The sequence below is a fragment of the Dermacentor variabilis genome, unplaced genomic scaffold (genome assembly GCF_050947875.1).
Source record: "Dermacentor variabilis isolate Ectoservices unplaced genomic scaffold, ASM5094787v1 scaffold_14, whole genome shotgun sequence".
Lineage (NCBI taxonomy): Eukaryota > Metazoa > Arthropoda > Arachnida > Ixodida > Ixodidae > Dermacentor > Dermacentor variabilis.
In genome coordinates, this window is record NW_027460302.1 from 22,611,961 (window position 1) to 22,634,796 (window position 22,836).

General features: G+C 46.8%; 1 long non-coding RNA gene across 1 annotated transcript in view; it reads left to right on the forward strand.

Moving 5' to 3' along the window:
• Positions 1-13,365: 13,365 nt before the first annotated feature.
• LOC142567820 (uncharacterized) overlaps positions 13,366-22,836 on the forward strand; it is a 66,200-nt gene continuing 56,729 nt past the window's right edge. Inside the window, exon 1 of the long non-coding RNA XR_012825243.1 lies at positions 13,366-13,407. This is a non-coding gene — a long non-coding RNA (uncharacterized LOC142567820). The remainder of the gene's footprint in view (positions 13,408-22,836) is intronic.

The window sequence follows — 22,836 nt, forward strand, 5'->3', positions numbered from 1 at the left end:
AATAGTCAATCGCAAGGTCTTTTGTCCGAAGCATACATATTAGCAGTAATCAATCTTTACAAGTATAAGCTAGCACTTGCATTCCAGCGCGAACTAAAATATCATCTTGAATCTCTGCATTAGTTGTTACTGAAAAAGAGCACTGTGTTTTACCCTACCCGTCATAAAGAGGAGTGGATTGTACCAACTTCTACAACCACAATGAAAAAGTTATCCTTCACACTTCCAACTCTATTAAACAACTGTAAAAAATCCGGGACTGTCCTACTTAAAATATCTAAACGTGAATTACGACAGCTTCACTGCACACATCCTTAGTAACTCCACCTGTATTCCTATAATGTGTATACTTAATCCTGTGTTTACTGTACAGCATTATACCCTCTGCACTTGTTGTATTGATTGTAGTTCTATTTTCTTTGTTTCTATTTTGATTTCTTTTATGAAAGGATCCTGGTATTTTTGACTCTGCTAAATTGCGAAGAGATTACACGTATACATGTGCGTGTCCTTCCCTGCTTTGCTGTTGTCCTGTAGAAGGGGGCTGCGGACCTTTGTCAAGCGGCCGCTTACAAGCAGCTTTTACCCACAACCTTCTCCATCATCACGATGGAAATAAAAAAATATTATTATTATATAACTCTGGCATGCTTCCGCTAGATTGGAAAACCGGAAAAATGCACAAATCAGGTGACACTCATAATCATTTTAATTATAGACCAATTTTTCTCACCTCACTACTTCGTAAAATTATGGAACATGTAATCTACATGCATCTCATTAACTTCTTTGACTACAATAATTTCCTTACTCCTCACCAGCATGGGTTTAGAAAAAAGGGCTCTTGCGAAACACAGCTTGTAACATTTACAAGCGATTTGCAATCTATAACTTTGACGCGGGCTTCACGACGGGCTGTATATTTTTGTATTTCGCTAAGGCATTTGAAAAGATCTGTCATGCTCTACTTTTACACAAGCTAAGCATTTTAAACATGGACCCTGCACTTAATTGGATCTGTAGCTTTCTTACATCGCGCATCAGTTTGCTTCTGCTAATGAATCTAATTCATCGATGTCTGCTCAGGCGTCCCTCAAGGATCTGTCCTGGGCCCACTTTTCTTTCTTACATACATTAATGACGTACCTACAAATATTTCATCAACGAATATTTCATGCAGACGATTGTGTCATATACCGGAAAATTTCCCATGACTGTGATTGAACAGCTCTACAAGCTGACTTCAATAAGATAACTGATTGGTGCAGTACGTGGAAAATGCAACTTAACATTAAGAAGTGCAAAACTATGAGAGTTTCTCGTACTAACTCTTGTTCTCCTAAGTATTCTCTCATAAATATACCACTCGAACGTGTGACTTCGTATCGTTATTTAGGAGTGACCATAACTAACAATTTGTCTTGCAAATTGCTTAGTGATATTATAGTGTCCAAAGCTAACAGCACTTTAGGGAACCTGCGCCGAAACTTTTCTCGTGCACCATCACCATTAAAAGAATTACTGTATACCACATACGTTCGCTCGCAACTTCAGTATGCTTCATCAATATGGGATCCCTGGCATACAACACTAATACATACGCTGGAAGCTATACAAAACCGCTCAGCCCGTTTCATCTCAAATAACTTCAATCGGACAGCAAGCGTAACACATATGAAAAGTTTCTTAAGCCTGCCTCTCTTAGAGCTAGCTAGCTCCTTCTTCCACATTCTCTGCACTGTGTTTCGAGTGGCAGCAGAGCGCCTGCTATTATTTCTGCTTTTCTGTCGAGGAAATCGGAAGGTTTTCCTGCACCGGCCTAATTACGCCTGCCAATCTAGGTACTTAATATACTTTCTCTGTACTGTGTTGTGCGTCGACAAACAGCGTGTGCTACCCTTTCTGATTTCCTGTGGAGGAAATCGGAACGATCTGCTCTTCCGGCATTTTTAAGCCTCCAGAGCTAGTTACTTCTTACTCTTTCTGTGCACTATGTACCGTGTCGAAACATAGCGCCTGTAAACCTTCCTGATTTTCATTCGATGAAACCGGTAGGATTTCCTAGTCCGCCATGAGTACACCTACCGAGCTGCTACAACAACCTTTTTCTCTGCACTGAGTACTGCGTTCTCACACAGCTCCTGCCGCTCTTTCTGATTTTGTATCGAGGAAATTGGAAGGATTTCCTCCTCTGGCCTTCTGACACCTCTCTATCTAGATACTTCAACCTGTTTCTCTGCACTGAGTTCCACTTCGCCGCACAGCTCCTGCTCCTGTTTCCGACTTTCTGTGAAGGAGATAGAGAATAAAATTTTTGTGTCAAAGTTTGGGGGGAATTTTCGTTCCCAGAGGAGTGGGCTAGCCTGGCCTCTGCTTCGGCGCGACGCTATCAGCCCGTTGTGCCAACCTTATCAGGTATTGCGGGTTGGACGTTTTTGTCTTCATCTCCCAATCTTGCTGTGAAGGAGCTCGAATCAGAAGGATTTTCTACTCAGCCTTAATCACGCCTCCGGAGCTAGCTGCTTCGTACTGTTTCTCTGCATGTGTTCAACGTCGCCACACAGCTCCTGCTCCTGTTTCTGATTTTCTGTGAAGGAAGTCAGATTTCCTCCTGTTGCAGCTTCCACGGGGCGGCCGGACGAAAGGTTTACGGCATGAGGCCTAAACGGCCGGGGCGCGCAGCGCCGCAAGAAAGAGCCGGACTGCTTCGGTTGGGGACCAGACAAGTATTCAATGTTTATTTCTGAGGAGGCAACTTACAGGAGGCAACTTACAGCGTTTGGCGCTGAGTGGCGCCCTGATGTAAAGACCCAAAACCGAAACCAGAAGTTACGTATACCACACCTCCTCCAGCTAAACTATGCCTCCCGAGCTAGCTACTTCGTCCTCTTTCTCTTCACTCTTTTCAAAGTCATCACACAGCTCCTCCTCCTCTTTCTGATTTTCTGTACGGCAAATCAGAAGGATTTCCTACTCTGGCCTAATTCGCCTCCCGAGCTAGCTACTTCGTCATCTTTCTCTGCACTGTGTTTCGCGCGGCAGCACATCGCTTGCTACTATCTCTGATTTTCTGTCGAGGAAATCGGAAGGATTTCCTGCACCGGCCTAATTACGCCTCTCGACCTAGATACTTCATTCTCTTTTCACTTCACTGTGTGCCGCGTGACAACACAGTCGCTGCTACTATTTCTGGTTTTCTGTTGAGGAATTTGGAAGGATTCCCTCCCGTGCTAGCTACTACGTCCTCTTTCTCTGCACTGTTTACGAAGTCTCCACACAGCTCCTGCTCCTCTTTCTGATTTGCTGTGCAAGAAACCGGAGAGATTTCCCACCCTGGCTTAATTATGCGCCCCGAGCTAGGTACTTCATCCTCTCTCTCGGCACTATGTTTCGCGTGGCAGCACATCGCCTGCTGCTCTTTCTGATTTTTTGTCGAGAAAATCAGAAGAACTTCCTGCTCCGGCCTAATTACGCGACTAGAGCAAACTGCTTCACCTTCTTTCTTTGTACTGTCTTGTGCGTCAACAGCACCTGCTACTATTTCTGATTTCCTGTGGCAAAAATCGGTAGGATTTCCTCCTCAGCCTAACTACACCTCTCAACCTAGTTACCTGATTGTTTTTACTGCACGGTGTTCTGCGTCCAAACACAGCACCTGCTACTTTTTCTGGCTTTATTTCGAGGAAATTGGAACGATTTGCTCCTTCGGCATTTATACGCCTCCAAAGCTGAACCCTTCATGCTGTTTCTCTGCAATGTGTTCCGCGTCGAAACATAGCGCCTGCTATTATTCCTGATTTTCATTCGATGAAGTAGGAAGGAATTCCTCACCTGCCAACCGACCAAGGTCATCCTGTTTCACTGCACTGTGTTCCGCGTCGGGACACAACTCTTGCTCCTCTTTCTGATTTTATGTGGAGGCAATAAGAAGGATTTCCAGTTCTAGCGTATTTACGCCTCCCTAGCTAGCTACTTCATCATCTTTCTCTGGACTGTGTTCCGCGTCGTAACACAGTGCCTACACTTCTATCTGATTTTCTGCCAAAGCAATTAGGAGCATTTCATCTCCCAACAAAACTATACCTCCCGAGAAGGCTACTTTATCCTCTTTCTCTGCACTTTGCTCCGCGTGGCAACACAGGGCCTGATCCTCATTCTGATTTTCTGTGGAGAAAATTGGAAGGATTTCCTACACTGGCCTAATTACCACTCTCGATCTAGCTACTTCACCCTCTTTCTGTTTACCGTGTTCCGCGTGGCAGCACAGCTACTGCTATATTTTCTGATTTTTGGTCGTGGAAATCGGAAGGGTTTCCTGCACCGGCCTAATTACGCCTCTCGACCTAGTTACTTCATTCCCTTTCACAGCATGGTGTTCCGTGTCAAAACACAGCACCTGCTGCTTTTTCGGGTTTTTGGCCAGGAAAAAAGAATGATTTGGTCCTGCGGCATTTTTACACCTCCCGAGCTAACTACTTCATCCTCTTTCTCTGCGCTGTGTTTCGCGCCGACACACTGCTCCTACTCCTCTTTCAGATTGACGTGTGTACTTATCTTTATCGGGCTACCATGTTTCGCCGCCTAACAAATGTTATCGCACAGCGCAGGACGCGCCTGCATCTAAGAGAAGTTTCTCGAATGTTGTCGATGGTTCCGTCCACTGTCTTTCACCGCAACTTATGTAATCTGACTGCATGTATGCGCGACGCGAATGGTGTGGAACTTTGTGGAAGACCCTCGGGTCCGAGCGGGTAATCTGGAACATTCGACGACTTATCTATAAAAGCTGACGCGCTTGACCCGGTGATCAGATTTTCGACGATCGCGGACCGTGTTCGCCGCTATCGTTGTGCTATAAGTGTAGCCGGTTTTTCTGCGCACAGGTTCGCCCAATAAAAGTTAGTTTTGTCTTTCACAGTATTGCTACTGTGCTCTTAACGTCCCCACCACGTGGCATCTGGTGGAGGTGCTTTTCGTTCATGTACCGGACGCTCCTGACAAGCCGTGATGCAAGCCCGGACCGCAAAGACAGCACCAACGTAGTCCCTGACCATCGAGCAATCCACCGTCTTCAACAACTGCCTCCGGAGCACGGGCTTCTACCGGAGAAGACCAAGAAGATTGTGACCAAGGCAACCCTAATGGGAGCCCCAGCGTCCCCCATCGTGCTGCAGCAGCTCAGCGAGCCTCCGACGTTCCGCGGTTCAACGTTCGAGGACCCGGAAAGCTGGCTTGAGACATACGAGAGGGTCGCTGCTTTTAACAACTGGAACAGCGACGACAAACTGAGACATGTCTTCTTCGCATTGGAAGATGCTACCAAGACGTGGTTCGAGAACCGAGAAGCCACCTTAACGACCTGGGAGCTGTTCCGAAGCGGTTTCCTGCAGACATTAGCAAGCGTCGTACGCCGAGAACGAGCCCAAGCGCTATTAGATACCCGGGTGCAACTACCAAATGAGACCACCGCGATTTTTACAGAACAAATGAACCGCCTATTCCGCCACGCCGACCCGGAAATGTCTGAGGAAAACAAAGTCCGCCTATTCATGCGTGATGAGAAGGAGGAACTTTTTGCCGGAATGGTACGAAGCCCACCGAAGACAGTCGACGAGTTTCTTCGCGAGGCCACCAGCATCGAGAAGACACTCGAGATGCGAAACCGGCAATTCGACCGCCGCACTCGACATTCTCGACATACTACGCCGGAGTTCAGTCACGCGTAACCGACGACCTACGCGAGACTATACGAGCTGTCGTGCGGGAGGAGCTACAGAAGCTGTTCCCATCATCACAGCTTCAAGTCGCTTTGATTGTCGCCGCCGTACGTGACCAGGTCCAACAACAACTCGGAGTAGCCCCTGAACCGCCGCAGCCTCAGCCGCAAGCGAAGAGCTACGCCACCGTCGCCCGCCGTCAAGGTCCCCTTCCACGACACGCCAGGGCCCCGTAACGCCGCAATTCCGTCGACCACCACCACCACCGCCAGCACGCCCACCCGTCGCCCAGCGCAGCTACCCGAGGAAGACAGACGTTTGGCGCGCTCCTGACCACCGCCCCCTCTGCTACCACTGCGGAGAAGCGGGTCACGTTTACCGACGATGCCCATACCGGAAGATGCGACTGCGCGATTTCGCCGTCAACGCTCCGCGCCCTCAGCAAGGCGAACGCCCTCGCGATATCGCCGGCTACCTCGCCGCTACCCAGTGGAGCTCTCGACGACCGTCGCGTTCGCCATCACCAGGCCGGTACCTGTCGCCGCGGCGCCGACCATACACTGGCCGGGGCCGGTCAGCGAGCCCATATCCGGAAAACTAAAAGCAGCAACCGATGGAGGTGCGGTTGCTGTTCGTCGAACTGACGAAGATCCTCCGCCGCCGACGAAGACACCGAAAAAACTACCTCGACGACATAACGACACGCCACCGTCCCGACGAAGTCTGGAAGCAAAGAATACGACGACGAAAGACGACCCGACGACGCGACGTTCCAGCTTCAGTTCAACACGACGCAGCCGTGATCCGACGCCAAGACCTAACTGCAACGCTAGACAAAGAACCACCGACCTCGACGTGCTTCTCGACGGCCACGCAGTTACCGTCTTAGTGGACACAATGGCCGATTACTCCGTCATGAGTGGACACATCGCCGCCCAGTTGAAGAAAGGTAAAACTGCATGGGAAGGCCCTCAAATTCAAACCGCTGGAGGACACCTCATTACGCCGACTGGAATCCGCACGGCAAGAATAACCGTTCATGACCGGACTTACCCTGTCACCTTCGTTATCCTCCAACAGTGTTCACGAGACGTCATTCTCGGCTTGGACTTCCTGAACCAACACGGCGCAATCATAGACCTGAAGTCAAAATCGATGACGCTGTCGAAAGATCAATCGGTACCGCCGGATAGCTTTCGTAGTCAACACGCCTTGAGTGTTCTCGAAGATCAAGTGAGCATCCCACCTCGCACGAGCATTGTTATTTCGGTCGGCACCGAAATATCCGCTGACGTAGAAGGCGTCATCGAAGGCGACCAACGTCTACTGCTCGACCGTGAAATTTGCGTCGCTAGAGGAATCGCTCGACTGCATGGAGCAAACACGAAAGTGTTGCTGACAAACTTCAGCCAGGAGTTCAAGCACATCAACAAGGGCACGACGATCGCATACATCGAGGAAATTCTGGAAACCAGCAATGCGTTTGTCCTCTCGGATTCTGGCGCATGTACTCCGGCGACCGTAGTTCCCGAACCAGACTTCGACATAAATCCAAGTCTCCCCATGGTTAAGCAACAACAGCTGAGAAGCTTACTTCGACGATACAAAGAGTGCTTGTCGACGTCATCAAGGATTCGACAAACGCCAGTCGCAAAGCATCGCGTAATAACCGAGGAAGGTGCTCGACCACTCCGCCAGAGCCCTTATCGAGTTTCTATGCGAGAACGTGAGGTTATAAGGCACCATGTGTACGAAATGCTGTGCAACGACATCATCCAGCCGTCCAAAAGCCCGTGGGCATCTCCTGTAGTCTTGGTGAAGAAAAAGGACGGAACCCTACGTTTCTGCGTCGATTATCGTCGTGTAAACAAGATCACGAAGAAGGACGTATACCCCCTCCCACGAATAGACGACGCATTGGATCGGCTCTGCAACGCTAAATACTTCTCGTCGATGGACCTCAAGTCTGGCTATTGGCAAATAGAAGTCGACGAAAGAGATCGCGAAAAGACCGCCTTCATCACCCCAGACGGCCTCTACGAGTTCAAGGTTATGCCATTCGGACTGTGTTCGGCGCCTGCAACGTTCCAGCGCGTGATGCACACCGTTTTAGCAGGATTGAAGTGGCAGACCTGTCTCGTTTACTTGGATGACGTCGTCGTCTTCGCCGGAAATTTCGACGATCACCTCAGGCGACTTACTACAGTACTAGAGGCGATCCAGTCATCAGGGCTTACTCTGAAGCCGGAAAAATGCCGCTTCGCTTACGATGAGCTTCTGTTCCTAGGCCACGTGATCAGCATATCTGGTGTCCGTCCAGACCCGGAAAAGACAGCTGCCATCGCACAGTTCCCGCAACCCATCGACAAGAAGGCAGTGCGTAGATTCCTTGGCATGTGTGCCTACTACAGGCGCTTTGTCAAAGACTTTTCACGCATCGCTGAGCCGTTGACACGTCTAACTAAATGTGATGTTGAGTTCAAGTGGGAAACGCCGCAGGCCGAAGCATTTGAACAACTCAAACGACGCATGCAGTCTCCGCCGGTACTTGCGCACTTCGACGAGTACGCAGATACAGAAATCCATACTGACGTCAGTAGCCTAGGCCTCGGTGCCGTTCTAGTCCAGAGAAGAAACGGAGTCGAACAGGTGATAGCTTACACTAGCCGGTCTCTGTCAAAAGCGGAAGGCAACTATTCCACGACCGAAAAGGAATGCCTCGCCATCGTTTGGGCTGCAGCTAAATTTCGGCCTTATCTTTGTGGCAGGCCATTCACGTGTTGTGTTGGCTAGCGAATATAAAGGATCCCTCAGGACGACTGGCACGGTGGAGCCTCAGACTACATGAATACGACATCACTGTAACCTGCAAGTACGGACGGAAACACTCCGATGCCGATTGCCTATCACGCGCTCCCATTGACCGGCCGCCGCAAGATGACGAGAATGAGGACGCCTTCTTTGGAATAAAAAGCGCGGAAGACTTCGCTGAACAGCAACGGGCAGACCCGGAGTTAAAAGGCCTCGTCGAATATTTGGAAGGGCACACCGACGTTGTGCCCAGGGCATTTAAGCGCGGATTATCTTCCTTCACGCTTCAAAACAATCTACTCGTGAAGAACTTCTCACCAGTCCGCGCGAACTACCTTCTTGTTGTTCCGTCGGCGCTACGTCCAGAAGTACTGCGCGCCCTACATGACGATCCAAACGCCGGGCACCTCTGAATCTCCCGGACGCTATCGACGATACAGGACAGGTATCACTGGCCGCGCTTGATCATCGACATCGTCCGTTACGTCAAGACATGCCGAGACTGTCAGCGACGCAAGGCACCACCCACAAGGCCAGACGGATTACTACAGCCGATCAAGCGTCCTTGCAGACCTTTTCAGCAGATCGGGATGGACTGGTTGGGACCGTTTCCGTGCGTCAATAACCGGAAGTAAGTGGGTCGTCGTGGCGACGGACTACCTTACCCACTTCGCTGAAACTTAAGCCCTGCCGAAGGGCGCGCAGCCGGAAGGACAAAATTTTTCGTCGAAAGCATTCTCTTGCGACATGGCGCCCCAGAAGTCCTCATCAGCGACAGAGGAACGGCCTTTACAGCGGAACTCACCCAAGCCATTCTTCAGTACAGTCAGACAAGGCACAGGAGGACAACTACTTACCACCCACAGACGAATGGTCTTACGGAGCGCCTGAATAAAACCCTCGCCGACATGCTAGCTATGTATGTCGACGTCGAACACAAGACCTGGGATTCCGTCCTGCCGTACGTAACCTTCGCTTACAACACGGCGGTGCAAGAAACAACGCAGATCACGCCGTTCAAGCTAGTATACGGCAGGAACCCGACGACGACGCTGTACGCCATGCTGCCGCACGTCACTGACGAGGAGAATCTTGACGTCGCTACTTATCTCCAGCGCGCCGACAAAGCCCGACAGCTCGCCCGCCTGCGGATCAAGAACGAACAGAGAACCGACAGCCGATGCTACAACCTCCGACGACGCTTCGTCGAGTACCAGCCCGGCGACCGTGTTTGGTTATGGACCCCGATACGCCGACGAGGACTGAGTGAGAAGCTACTGCGACGCTATTTCGGACCCTACAAGGTCATCCGACGTATTGGCGCACTGGACTATGAGGTCGTGCCAGACGAAATTTCGCATTCACAGCGGCGCCGCGCACGATCTGAAGTGATCCACGTCGTGCGTCTTAAACCCTTTTACGGACGCTGACCAACTTCTTATTTTGTTGTTTTCGTTGCTACCACTGCTTTTTCTTTATTACTTTCGTAGGAGTAGGTGAATTGTCTCCGGTCAGAAAAATGTGTAGATCCGCCTCCTTGCCATGAAACTCCACAAGGATGTCAGCCTTGCCTTCGACTTTTTTCAGTTCCCTGGAATAGCTTCGCAGAAACACTTGCGACGGCTGCACATTAACCGAAGGCAGAAGCTGTAGGAGCCGCGACTTGGCAATGACGGAGATGCTTGCCCCCGTGTCCACTTCCATGCGGAGCGGCTTGCCGCAAACGTCAACGGTGACGGTGAAAGGCGGAGGTGGTTCGGCGTAGTTAATATGCCACATGTCGCAGACTTCTGAAGGCGAAACTGCAACGGCATCTTCATCCACCAGCCTAATTTGGCCTCTAGAGGTAGCTACTTCATACTGTTTCTCTGCAATGTGTTCCACGTCGCCACACAGCTCCTGCTCTTCTGTCTGATTTTCTGTGGAGGAAATCAGAAGGATTTCCTACTCTCGGTTAATCGCTCCTCCCGAGCTGGCTACTTCAGAATCTTTTTCTGCACTGTGTCTAGCGTTGAAGCACACTGCCTGCTACTCTTTCTGATTTTCTGTCGAGGAAATCGGAAGGATTTCCGGCACCGGCCTAATTACGCCTTTCGACCTAGTTACTTCATTCTCTTTCTCTGCACGGTGTTTTGCGTCGAAACACAGCGCCTCCAGCTTCTTGTGGTTTTCTATCGAGGAAACCGGAACGGTTTGCTCCTCCGGAATTTTTACGCCTTTAGAGCTAATTACTTCAGCCTCTTTCTAAGCACTCTGCTCCGCGTCGCCACACAGCTCCTGCTCTTCGTTCTGATTTTCATTGGAGGCAATCAGAAGGGTTTCCTATTCTGACTTAATCACGCCTCCCGAGCTAGCTACTCCATTCTCTTTTATTGCACCGTGTTCCGCGTGGACACACAGCGCCTGTTAGTTTTTCAGGTTTTCTGTCGAGGAAGTCGGAAGGATTTCAACCTTCGCCATGAGTACATCACCCGAGCTACGTACTTCATCCAGTTTCTCTGCAGTGTGTTCTGCGTCGCCACACAGCTCCTGCACCTCTTTCTGACTGTCTGTGGAGGAAATCACAAGGATTTACTACTCTGGCGTAATCGCGCCTCGCGACCTAGCTACTCCATCCTCTTTCTCTGCACTGTGTTCCGCGTGGTAACGCAGCGCCTGCTACTCTTTATGAATTGCTGTCGAGGATATCGGAAGGATATATTTCTCCAGCTAAACTATGCCTGCCGAGCTAGGTACTTCGTCCTGTTTAACGGAACGCTGTTCTGCGTCGCCATACAGCTGCTGCTCCTTTTTCTGATTTTCTGTGTAGGAAATCGGAAGGATTTCCCACTCTGGCCTAATTACTACTCCTGATTTCTCTGCACTGTGTTCCACGTCGTAACACAGCGTCTATTCCGCTTTCTGATTTTCTGTCGAGGAAATTGGAAGGATTTCCTCCTGCAGCTAAACTATACTTCCCGAGCTAGCTCGGGAGGCTTAATCACGCCCACGAGCTTGCTAATTCGTCCTCTTTCTTTGCATTGTGTTCCGCGTGGTAGCACAGCGGCTGCTACTATTTCTGATTTTCTGTCGAGTAAATTGGAAGGATTAGCTGGAGGAGGAAAGGGTGATTTCCTCCTCCAGCTAATCTATACCTACCGAGCTAGCTACTTCGTCCCCTGTCTCTGCACTGTGTTCCGTGTGGCAACACACTGCCTGCTACTCTTTCTGATTTTTTGTCGATGAATTCAGAAGCATTTCTCCCTCCGCCATGAGTACACCAACCGAGCTAGTTACTTCAACCTCTTTCTATGTTCCGCGTCCCCACACAGCTCCTGCTCCACATTCTGATTTTCTGTGGAGGAAATCAAAAGTATTTCCTACTCTGACCTAATTTTAGAATTAATCTGTCAGCATGTTCCACTCCAGAGCGTTTATTCTTATAATCAAGCCCCCTTGTATAACGCGTTCCGTAATGTGCTCTCAAATAGGAAGAGACGCCTTTTTCGCAACGCTAAACGGAAGAAAAAGCCTGCGCATTGGCTTGCATATAAAAATGCTGCCTCTAACTACTCAATTACTGCTAAAAATAATAAGCACAAATTTTTCAGCAGAACCCTGCTATTACTATTAAAAGCCAATCCAAAGCGCTTTTGGAGCGTAGTAAAATGTAAACGTGAAAATAATATTGCATTAACACAGGCTTGTAGTCAGGTTTTCAGCTATCTTTGCGCAGACGTCTTGAACAACACGTTTGTGGAATCATTTGCGTCTACCGCGCCTAACAACGAACGCCTCGTCCTAGAGCGCTGTGACTTTCCTCCTATCGACCATATTATATTTGATGCAACAGGAATTAAAAAATAATCGGAAAATTGAAAACCACTTCTTCCTGCAATGTCGATGAAATTACAACCAAATGTTTAATTGGCACACTTGAATATTCGTCTATCATATTGGAATATCTATTCTCGCAATCATATACCTTCAAAAAGTACCTCAAAAAGTACTCAGTAATCAGTACCTTCAAAAAGGGTGATCCTAATGATATGAATAATTACCGACCCATCTCCGTCTTACCCATATTTTCAAAAGGCTTGGTGAAGCTTATCCATTATCAGCTTTGCTCGTTCTTTAATTTAGACCAATTTATTTGAGATTCTCAATATGGATTTAGAAAGAACAAATTGACCGAATTAGCTTTGCTTAAACAGAAAGAATTTATTTTGTCCGAATTTGGAAGAACTTTGTACTAGTTATTTATGTCGACTTTTCTAAAGCATTTGATTGTATTCATCGCTTAACTTTGCTGAAAAAACTAGAAATTTATGGAATCCGAGGGCATTTTCTTGAACTTGTCAAATTATATCTCAGTTTTCGACAGCAGTTCGTTCAAATCGAAACGTGTCGTTATGAATCAAAATCCATTGTTAAAGGTGCTCCTTAGAGAAGCATTCTTGGTCCGTTTCTTTTGAACATTTACATCAATTATCTCACTAACCTCTGTACTAAACCTAAATATGTTTCGTATGCCGACGACGCTTGTATATTTCTATCTGCTCCAGATTGCCATATCTTACACAATGACGCGAATTCTCTCCTTACCAAGCTTAAAACGTGGTCAATAGTAAACCATCTATACATAGATGTTAAAGGGAAGCTGAAACACTTTTCGAAAAGAATGAGTTCTTCACGGCATTCTACAGTTTTGAGTCCCCTGAACACGAATATCTGGTTAAAAAAGGGCGGAAACAAACGCAAGCGGCCGTTTTTTCAAGAAAACGCGCACAAGCGCCTCAGGGCATCGCGCGAACGCCGCTGTTGCCCGTGATTGGTCGGGGCCATTGTGACGTCAATCGCGGCAGTCGCCGGTCGGCGCCACCGCATGCCGCCGTTTCAGGTACGTAGCACGCTGTTCTGTACTGGCTTCATAGCTGAGTTGTAAGCATTATGGAACGTTCTCGCTGTTTCGGACAGCTTGTATTTTCGCCGTACATGTTCGAACCGACAGCTGATACGGAAAACGATGGCGGCAATGGCGGTAACGGCGGCAACGACGATGCTGAGTGTGCGAACAGCGAGAGCGATTTGTGCTCCTTCTCGCGCGTTGGAAATCTTAGCTGGTACGTATGTTTTTTTCATATAGCTGCACGTTCCAATGACGGGAGAAAAAAATGCGCTAAAGAGTCACTGGGAACTTGCTACTGGAAGAATGCCGAAGCACTAACTTCTCATTAGATTGTAAACACGGGTGCAATTCCGCGATGTCATGCACCTTGCCGCTGCTTGTCTAAAGTCCCGTCGTCTTTTGAGTGTTGATACACGATCGCGAACATAAGTGCCGCGTTTCAAACCACGCACATGCAGTGCAGCGAGGTACAATTACGGAAGTTGCTTACCATACACATCCAGAGATGGCCAGAGGTATTATATGTGCAATATTCATACTATGGTTCGACGACTTTGCGATTGGTGGCTCGATCAAGAATCGGTATGCGTGCTTCATGCTAGTGTTGACATAAAGATATTAGGCAGTTTTAGCACCGCCGTGTGGTTAACGCGATAACTGCAACCGTACGTCGAATGTCACTAGGCAAGCCTATACTCCATTTCATGCCTCATGTGCAACGCTGTGGAAACTACGCACAAAGTCCGGTCACCAAAATTTATTACTGCGCGCGTTTCCGTCTATGCTTCGCAGCGTGCCAGCGGCGTTTGCTCTCGCGAGCATGCACGTGAACCTGCCGCGATGGGCAGCTTCACGAAAGAACATTTTACGAAAATCGCAAAAGAAAACAAACGTGAGCGGCGGCAGATCTCTCGTAGCGTCGTTCAGTAAAGCGCAGGACGGAAAGAGGCATGCCAGTACATGCCAGCACGCCGGTCCGGCAGCTCAGTCGCCGCGAATGACGTCACTCTCGCTGGTTCTCTCCTCTGGCAACTACCTCACCCGGCGCTTCGGGAAGCGATGGGGGCGTGTCCGCGGGGGTGAATTAGAAAGCGATTTCCGCCCCTTATATTAACAAAACGAAGAAAAAAAATACGGAACCGTAAATTATTAGGTCTGTTCTTCCCAATCCCAGCAATTCGTGGAAATTGAAAACCGTTTCAGCTCCCCTTTGATAAGACGAAAGCTGTAATATTTAGACCTAAATCAAGGCAGCTAAATTCTCATGTAAGCTTAATTTATGTAGCGCCACCAATATAAATCACAAATAATATTAAAATTCTGGGTTTTACAATTTCTTAGAGCATGCTAAGGGATGGTCGCATTGATGCTGTTCTAAGTTAGCTCGAGCAGTCGGCATTATTTCCTATTAGGGATCATATCTCCCGTATCAAGTAAAGATGCTGCTTTATAATTCCCTGTTTTACTCTCATATTAATTACTGTTTCTTTGGTCTGGGGCACAACCCCGTATACAAATTTCCAAAAGCTCTCTATACTTCAAAAAAAGCTTATAAGAGTACTTTTTAATCTACCATACAATAGTCAATCGCAAGGTCTTTTGTCCGAAGCATACATATTAGCAGTTATCAATCTTTACAATTATAAGCTAGCACTTGCATTCCAGCGCGAACTAAAATATCATCTTGAATCTCTGCATTAGTTGTTACTGAAAAAGAGCACTGTGTTTTACCCTACCCGTCATAAAGAGGAGTGGATTGTACCAACTTCTACAACCACAATGAAAAAGTTATCCTTCACACTTCCAACTCTATTAAACAACTGTAAAAAATCCGGGACTGTCCTACTTAAAATATATAAACGTGAATTACGACAGCTTCACTGCACACATCCTTAGTAACTCCACCTGTATTCCTATAATGTGTATACTTAATCCTGTGTTTACTGTACAGCTTTATACCCTCTGCACTTATTGTATTGATTGTAGTTCTATTTTCTTTGTTTCTATTTTGATTTCTTTTATGAAAGGATCCTGGTATTTTTGACTCTGCTAAATTGCGAAGAGATTACACGTATACAAGTGCGTGTCCTTCCCTGCTTTGCTGTTGTCCTGTAGAAGGGGGCTGCGGACCTTTGTCAAGCGGCCGCTTACAAGCAGCTTTTACCCACAACCTTCTCCATCATCACGATGGAAATAAAAAATATTATTATTATATAACTCTGGCATGCTTCCGCTAGATTGGAAAACCGGAAAAATGCACAAATCAGGTGACACTCATAATCATTTTAATTATAGACCAATTTTTCTCACCTCACTACTTCGTAAAATTATGGAACATGTAATCTACATGCATCTCATTAACTTCTTTGACTACAATAATTTCCTTACTCCTCACCAGCATGGGTTTAGAAAAAAGGGCTCTTGCGAAACACAGCTTGTAACATTTACAAGCGATTTGCAATCTATAACTTTGACGCGGGCTTCACGACGGGCTGTATATTTTTGTATTTCGCTAAGGCATTTGAGAAGATCTGTCATGCTCTACTTTTACACAAGCTAAGCATTTTAAACATGGACCCTGCACTTAATTGGATCTGTAGCTTTCTTACATCGCGCATCAGTTTGCTTCTGCTAATGAATCTAATTCGTCCATGTCTGCTCAGGCGTCCCTCAAGGATCTGTCTTGGGCCCACTTTTCTTTCTTACATACATTAATGACGTACCTACAAATATTTCATCAACGAATATTTCATGCAGACGATTGTGTCATATACCGGAAAATTTCCCATGACTGTGATTGAACAGCTCTACAAGCTGACTTCAATAAGATAACTGATTGGTGCAGTACGTGGAAAATGCAACTTAACATTAAGAAGTGCAAAACTCTGAGAGTTTCTCGTACTAACTCTTGTTCTCCTAAGTATTCTCTCATAAATATACCACTCGAACGTGTGACTTCGTATCGTTATTTAGGAGTGACCATAACTAACAATTTGTCTTGCAAATTGCTTAGTGATATTATAGTGTCCAAAGCTAACAGCACTTTAGGGAACCTGCGCCGAAACTTTTCTCGTGCACCATCACCATTAAAAGAATTACTGTATACCACATACGTTCGCTCGCAACTTCAGTATGCTTCATCAATATGGGATCCCTGGCATACAACACTAATACATACGCTGGAAGCTATACAAAACCGCTCAGCCCGTTTCATCTTAAATAACTTCAATCGGACAGCAAGCGTAACACATATGAAAAGTTTCTTAAGCCTGCCTCTCTTAGAGCTAGCTAGCTCCTTCTTCCACATTCTCTGCACTGTGTTTCGAGTGGCAGCAGAGCGCCTGCTATTATTTCTGCTTTTCTGTCGAGGAAATCGGAAGGTTTTCCTGCACCGGCCTAATTACGCCTGCCAATCTAGGTACTTAATATACTTTCTCTGTACTGTGTTGTGCGTCGACAAACAGCGTGTGCTACCCTTTCTGATTTCCTGTGGAGGAAATCGGAACGATCTGCTCTTCCGGCATTTTTAAGCCTCCAGAGCTAGTTACTTCTTACTCTTTCTGTGCACTATGTACCGTGTCGAAACATAGCGCCTGTAAACCTTCCTGATTTTCATTCGATGAAACCGGTAGGATTTCCTAGTCCGCCATGAGTACACCTACCGAGCTGCTACAACAACCTTTTTCTCTGCACTGAGTACCGCGTTCTCACACAGCTCCTGCCGCTCTTTCTGATTTTGTATCGAGGAAATTGGAAGGATTTCCTCCTCTGGCCTTCTGACACCTCTCTATCTAGATACTTCAACCTGTTTCTCTGCACTGAGTTCCACTTCGCCGCACAGCTCCTGCTCCTGTTTCCGACTTTCTGTGAAGGAGATAGAGAATAAAATTTTTGTGTCAAAGTTTGGGGGGAATTTTCGTTCCCAGAGGAGTGGGCTAGCCTGGCCTCTGCTTCGGCGCGACGCTATCAGCCCGTTGTGCCAACCTTATCAGGTATTGCGGGTTGGACGTTTTTGTCTTCATCTCCCAATCTTGCTGTGAAGGAGCTCGAATCAGAAGGATTTTCTACTCAGCCTTAATCACGCCTCCGGAGCTAGCTGCTTCGTACTGTTTCTCTGCATGTGTTCAACGTCGCCACACAGCTCCTGCTCCTGTTTCTGATTTTCTGTGAAGGAAGTCAGATTTCCTCCTGTTGCAGCTTCCACGGGGCGGCCGGACGAAAGGTTTACGGCATGAGGCCTAAACGGCCGGGGCGCGCAGCGCCGCAAGAAAGAGCCGGACTGCTTCGGTTGGGGACCAGACAAGTATTCAATGTTTATTTCTGAGGAGGCAACTTACAGGAGGCAACTTACAGCGTTTGGCGCTGAGTGGCGCCCTGATGTAAAGACCCAAAACCGAAACCAGAAGTTACGTATACCACACCTCCTCCAGCTAAACTATGCCTCCCGAGCTAGCTACTTCGTCCTCTTTCTCTTCACTCTTTTCAAAGTCATCACACAGCTCCTCCTCCTCTTTCTGATTTTCTGTACGGCAAATCAGAAGGATTTCCTACTCTGGCCTAATTCGCCTCCCGAGCTAGCTACTTCGTCATCTTTCTCTGCACTGTGTTTCGCGCGGCAGCACATCGCTTGCTACTATCTCTGATTTTCTGTCGAGGAAATCGGAAGGATTTCCTGCACCGGCCTAATTACGCCTCTCGACCTAGATACTTCATTCTCTTTTCACTTCACTGTGTGCCGCGTGACAACACAGTCGCTGCTACTATTTCTGGTTTTCTGTTGAGGAATTTGGAAGGATTCCCTCCCGTGCTAGCTACTACGTCCTCTTTCTCTGCACTGTTTACGAAGTCTCCACACAGCTCCTGCTCCTCTTTCTGATTTGCTGTGCAAGAAACCGGAGAGATTTCCCACCCTGGCTTAATTATGCGCCCCGAGCTAGGTACTTCATCCTCTCTCTCGGCACTATGTTTCGCGTGGCAGCACATCGCCTGCTGCTCTTTCTGATTTTTTGTCGATAAAATCAGAAGAACTTCCTGCTCCGGCCTAATTACGCGACTAGAGCAAACTGCTTCACCTTCTTTCTTTGTACTGTCTTGTGCGTCAACAGCACCTGCTACTATTTCTGATTTCCTGTGGCAAAAATCGGTAGGATTTCCTCCTCAGCCTAACTACACCTCTCAACCTAGTTACCTGATTGTTTTTACTGCACGGTGTTCTGCGTCCAAACTCAGCACCTGCTACTTTTTCTGGCTTTCTTTCGAGGAAATTGGAACGATTTGCTCCTTCGGCATTTATACGCCTCCAAAGCTGAACACTTCATGCTGTTTCTCTGCAATGTGTTCCGCGTCGAAACATAGCGCCTGCTATTATTCCTGATTTTCATTCGATGAAGTAGGAAGGAATTCCTCACCTGCCAACCGACCAAGGTCATCCTGTTTCACTGCACTGTGTTCCGCGTCGGGACACAGCTCTTGCTCCTCTTTCTGATTTTATGTGGAGGCAATAAGAAGGATTTCCAGTTCTAGCGTATTTACGCCTCCCTAGCTAGCTACTTCATCATCTTTCTCTGGACTGTGTTCCGCGTCGTAACACAGTGCCTACACTTCTATCTGATTTTCTGCCAAGGCAATTAGGAGCATTTCATCTCCCAACAAAACTATACCTCCCGAGAAGGCTACTTTATCCTCTTTCTCTGCACTTTGCTCAGCGTGGCAAAACAGGGCCTGATCCTCATTCTGATTTTCTGTGGAGAAAATTGGAAGGATTTCCTACACTGGCCTAATTACCACTCTCGATCTAGCTACTTCATCCTCTTTCTGTTTACTGTGTTCCGCGTGGCAGCGCAGCTACTGCTATATTTTCTGATTTTTGGTTGTGGAAATCGGAAGGGTTTCCTGCACCGGCCTAATTACGCCTCTCGACCTAGTTACTTCATTCTCTTTCACAGCATGGTGTTCCGTGTCAAAACACAGCACCTGCTGCTTTTTCGGGCTTTTGGCCAGGAAAAAAGAATGAAAAAAGAATGAAAAAGAATGGTGCTGCGCTACAATTGCCATTGAATGTGTTCATGTCATACGGTCTTTGTTGCTTTTGTCGGGTGATGTAGAAACTAACCCTGGCCCTCCCGGTATTGAAGACGTAATGTCTGAATTAGGAAAGCTAGCTTCTGGCCAGTCAAAACTTATTACCGAAGTACTAGACCTAAAAAGCAAGTTACTAACAACAGACAAAACCCTATCGGATTTAAGTAAACGCATGACTGACTTAGAAAGGCATTACAAAGCCATTTCAACACTACGAAGTGACCTTGATACCATAAGAATAGATGCCACCCAAATGGCAGGTCAGATCGCACGCCTTGCTACCCAGATGGATGATAACGAAAACAGGTCACGCCGTAATAATCTAATATTTTATAACATCTCCGATCCTAACCCGAAAGAAACATTTGCAGAATCTGAAAAAATCGTCATCCGCCACTGCACTGAACACTTGAACTTCGTCATTGATCCCAACCAAATTGACCGTGCGCATCGCCTTGGACGCCATACAGAAGGCCGCGCTCGGCCACTTATAGTAAAATTTAATCATTTCAAAACTAAAGAGTCTCTACTTTCTAATGGCCCTAAATTTAAGGGAAGCAATTTCAGCGTCGGAGAAGATTTCCCTCAACCCATCAGAATTGCTCGTAAAAACCTTATTGCTTTCGCTAAATCGCAATCCACGTCCTATTCTCTCCGCTTCAAAACATTACATATAGGTACCAAACGATACGTGTTTGACCATTCCACAGAGTCTGTTAAGGAAATATCGTAGCAATTGCCCAGTCATCAACATGTGCCTTCCCATCCTCGGCCCGCCCCGCGATCAAACTTGTTCCTTTCCGCTATTTTCACTAACATACGGAGCTTCATGCCAAAACGTGACATTATTTCTAATCTGGTTTCGTCATCTTGCAGTAACCTTCTAATATTAACGGAAACATGGCTTACAGGAGACGTAACGGACAGCGAAGTGCTCGCTGAACTACCGAATTTTCAACTGTTCCGAAACGATCGCAAGGGCACGAGGGGGGGAGGGGTACTCGTCGCCGTAGACCAAAATATATCATGTACATCTGTTAACACTATGTCCGACCTTGAAATCCTATGGCTTAAATTCCATGCCGCACCCTATTCAATTTTACTTGGCGTTTGCTATAAGCCCCCTCATAGTACTCCAGACTTCTCTTTCAAACTGAATAACATCTTAAGTGAAATAACCACCAAACACCCCAACATGCATGTAATTCTATTTGGAGACTTTAATTTTCCTAATATCGATTGGTCAAGCCGGCCTGCACCAACGGCTACATCAAGGGAATCGAACGAGTTCCTTGAGGTATGCCTCAACTTTAACTTATCGCAAGTGCTCACAGAACCAACCCGTGTCACCAATAGCTGCCAAAATATTCTAGACCTTGTCTTAACAAGTAATCCTGAGAACGTGTCATCCATCGCGTATCTTCCCGAAATCAGTGACCATAAAGTCATTCATGTCGACTTCGTAATTAAACCCGTTTTCACCCCGACTGTTAAAAAGACTATTCGCTTGTATGAAAAGGGCAATTATGAAGCAATTAATCATGAACTAACGCAATTTTACCCCAGTTTTGCAAGTGCCTCTCCTTGTCATACCATGGGTGAAAATTGGCAAATTTTCAAAGAGAAACTAAACAATTTAGTTGCCAAATACATTCCCCAAATTAGCATTCATTCCAATTCAGCACAACCCTGGTTCAATAAAGCACTGAAGCGATTAGAAAACAAGAAAAAACGTCTCTTCCGAGCAGCTAAGTCCCGTAACACCCCTGACGCATGGAAAAAATACAAAGCCGCTGAAACTGCCTATCTGGAAGCCATACTTCATGCCAAACGCTCATTCTTTTATTCTGATGTGCCAAACATGCTTAAGAACGACCCAAAAAAATTCTGGCAAATCTTAAGCCCACACGACACGCGAACTATTACCTTATCAAATGAATCAGGTGATTCCCTAACCGACGCTGAATGCGCTCACTTGTTTAACGCAACCTTTGCATCAGTGTTTACTCAAGAAACTGAAATGTCATTTTCTATTCATCATGCGAACTTTCAATGTACCATGCCACCTATTACATTTTTTCCATCCGGCATTACATCCCTCATAGACAATATCAAACTTTCATCGGCAGCTGGTGTGGACGATATTACGTCTAAACTTCTAAAAAACACTAAACATATTTGTGCAGCATATCTCTGTCTTCTATTTACACAGTCAGTTTCAACAGGCGTGCTGCCTCCAGATTGGAAGCACGGAAAGGTCGTTCCAGTTCACAAATCGGGCAACAAACACTCCCCATTAAATTATCGCCCCATCTCATTAACCAGTGTACCCTGCAAAATCCTTGAACATATCATCTACACACATATCATGGACTTCCTTGATGCCAACCATTTTTTTCATCCTGCGCAGCATGGCTTCAGGAAAGGCTTTTCCTGCGAAACACAACTAGCTATGTTCGTTCACGACCTGCATGTAAACCTTGACTCTAACTTCCAGACTGACGCCATCTTCCTAGATTTCGCCAAAGCTTTTGACAAAGTTCCTCATGAGCGTCTACTACTAAAACTTGCCGCATTACATCTGAATACCAATATCTTAGCATGGATTAAAGAATTCTTAAGTAACCGTTCACAATCAGTCTTTGTCAACAATCAAGCATCTAACTCTACCCCTGTAACCTCAGGCGTACCCCAAGGGTCAGTCCTTGGTCCACTACTATTTCTAATTTACATTAATGACCTACCAATGCATGTATCTTCTAACATCCGCATGTTTGCAGATGATTGTGTAATTTATCGTAAAATTAGCAGTGTTTCCGATAACACGTCCCTTCAAAACGACCTGCGAAGTGTACAGGAATGGTGTAACCTTTGGCTAATGGAACTAAACCCTAACAAATGTAAGACTGTCTCCTTCCACCGCCGCAGAAATCCACTTGTTTTCTCGTACCAAATTGCTGACGTCAACCTTGAATTAGTTCCTTCCTACAGATATCTCGGAGTAACCCTGTGTAGTGATTTAACCTGGGAAACGCACATTAGGAACAACATTTCATCTGCTAACAAAACACTCGGGTTTTTAAAACGCCACTTGCGCCACGCCCCCCAACATGTAAAATTACTAGCCTATCAGTCTCTCGTCAGGGCGAAATTAGAATATGCATCCCCCATTTGGAACCCTCATCAAGTATATCTCATCAATCAACTGGAATCGCTTCAAAATCGAGCTGCAAGATTTATTCATTCTAAGTACTCCTACAACATCAGTATATCCGCACAAAAAACAGAATCTGGCTTATCATTGCTTGCATCTCGCCGCCGCATTGCTAGTCTTTGTCT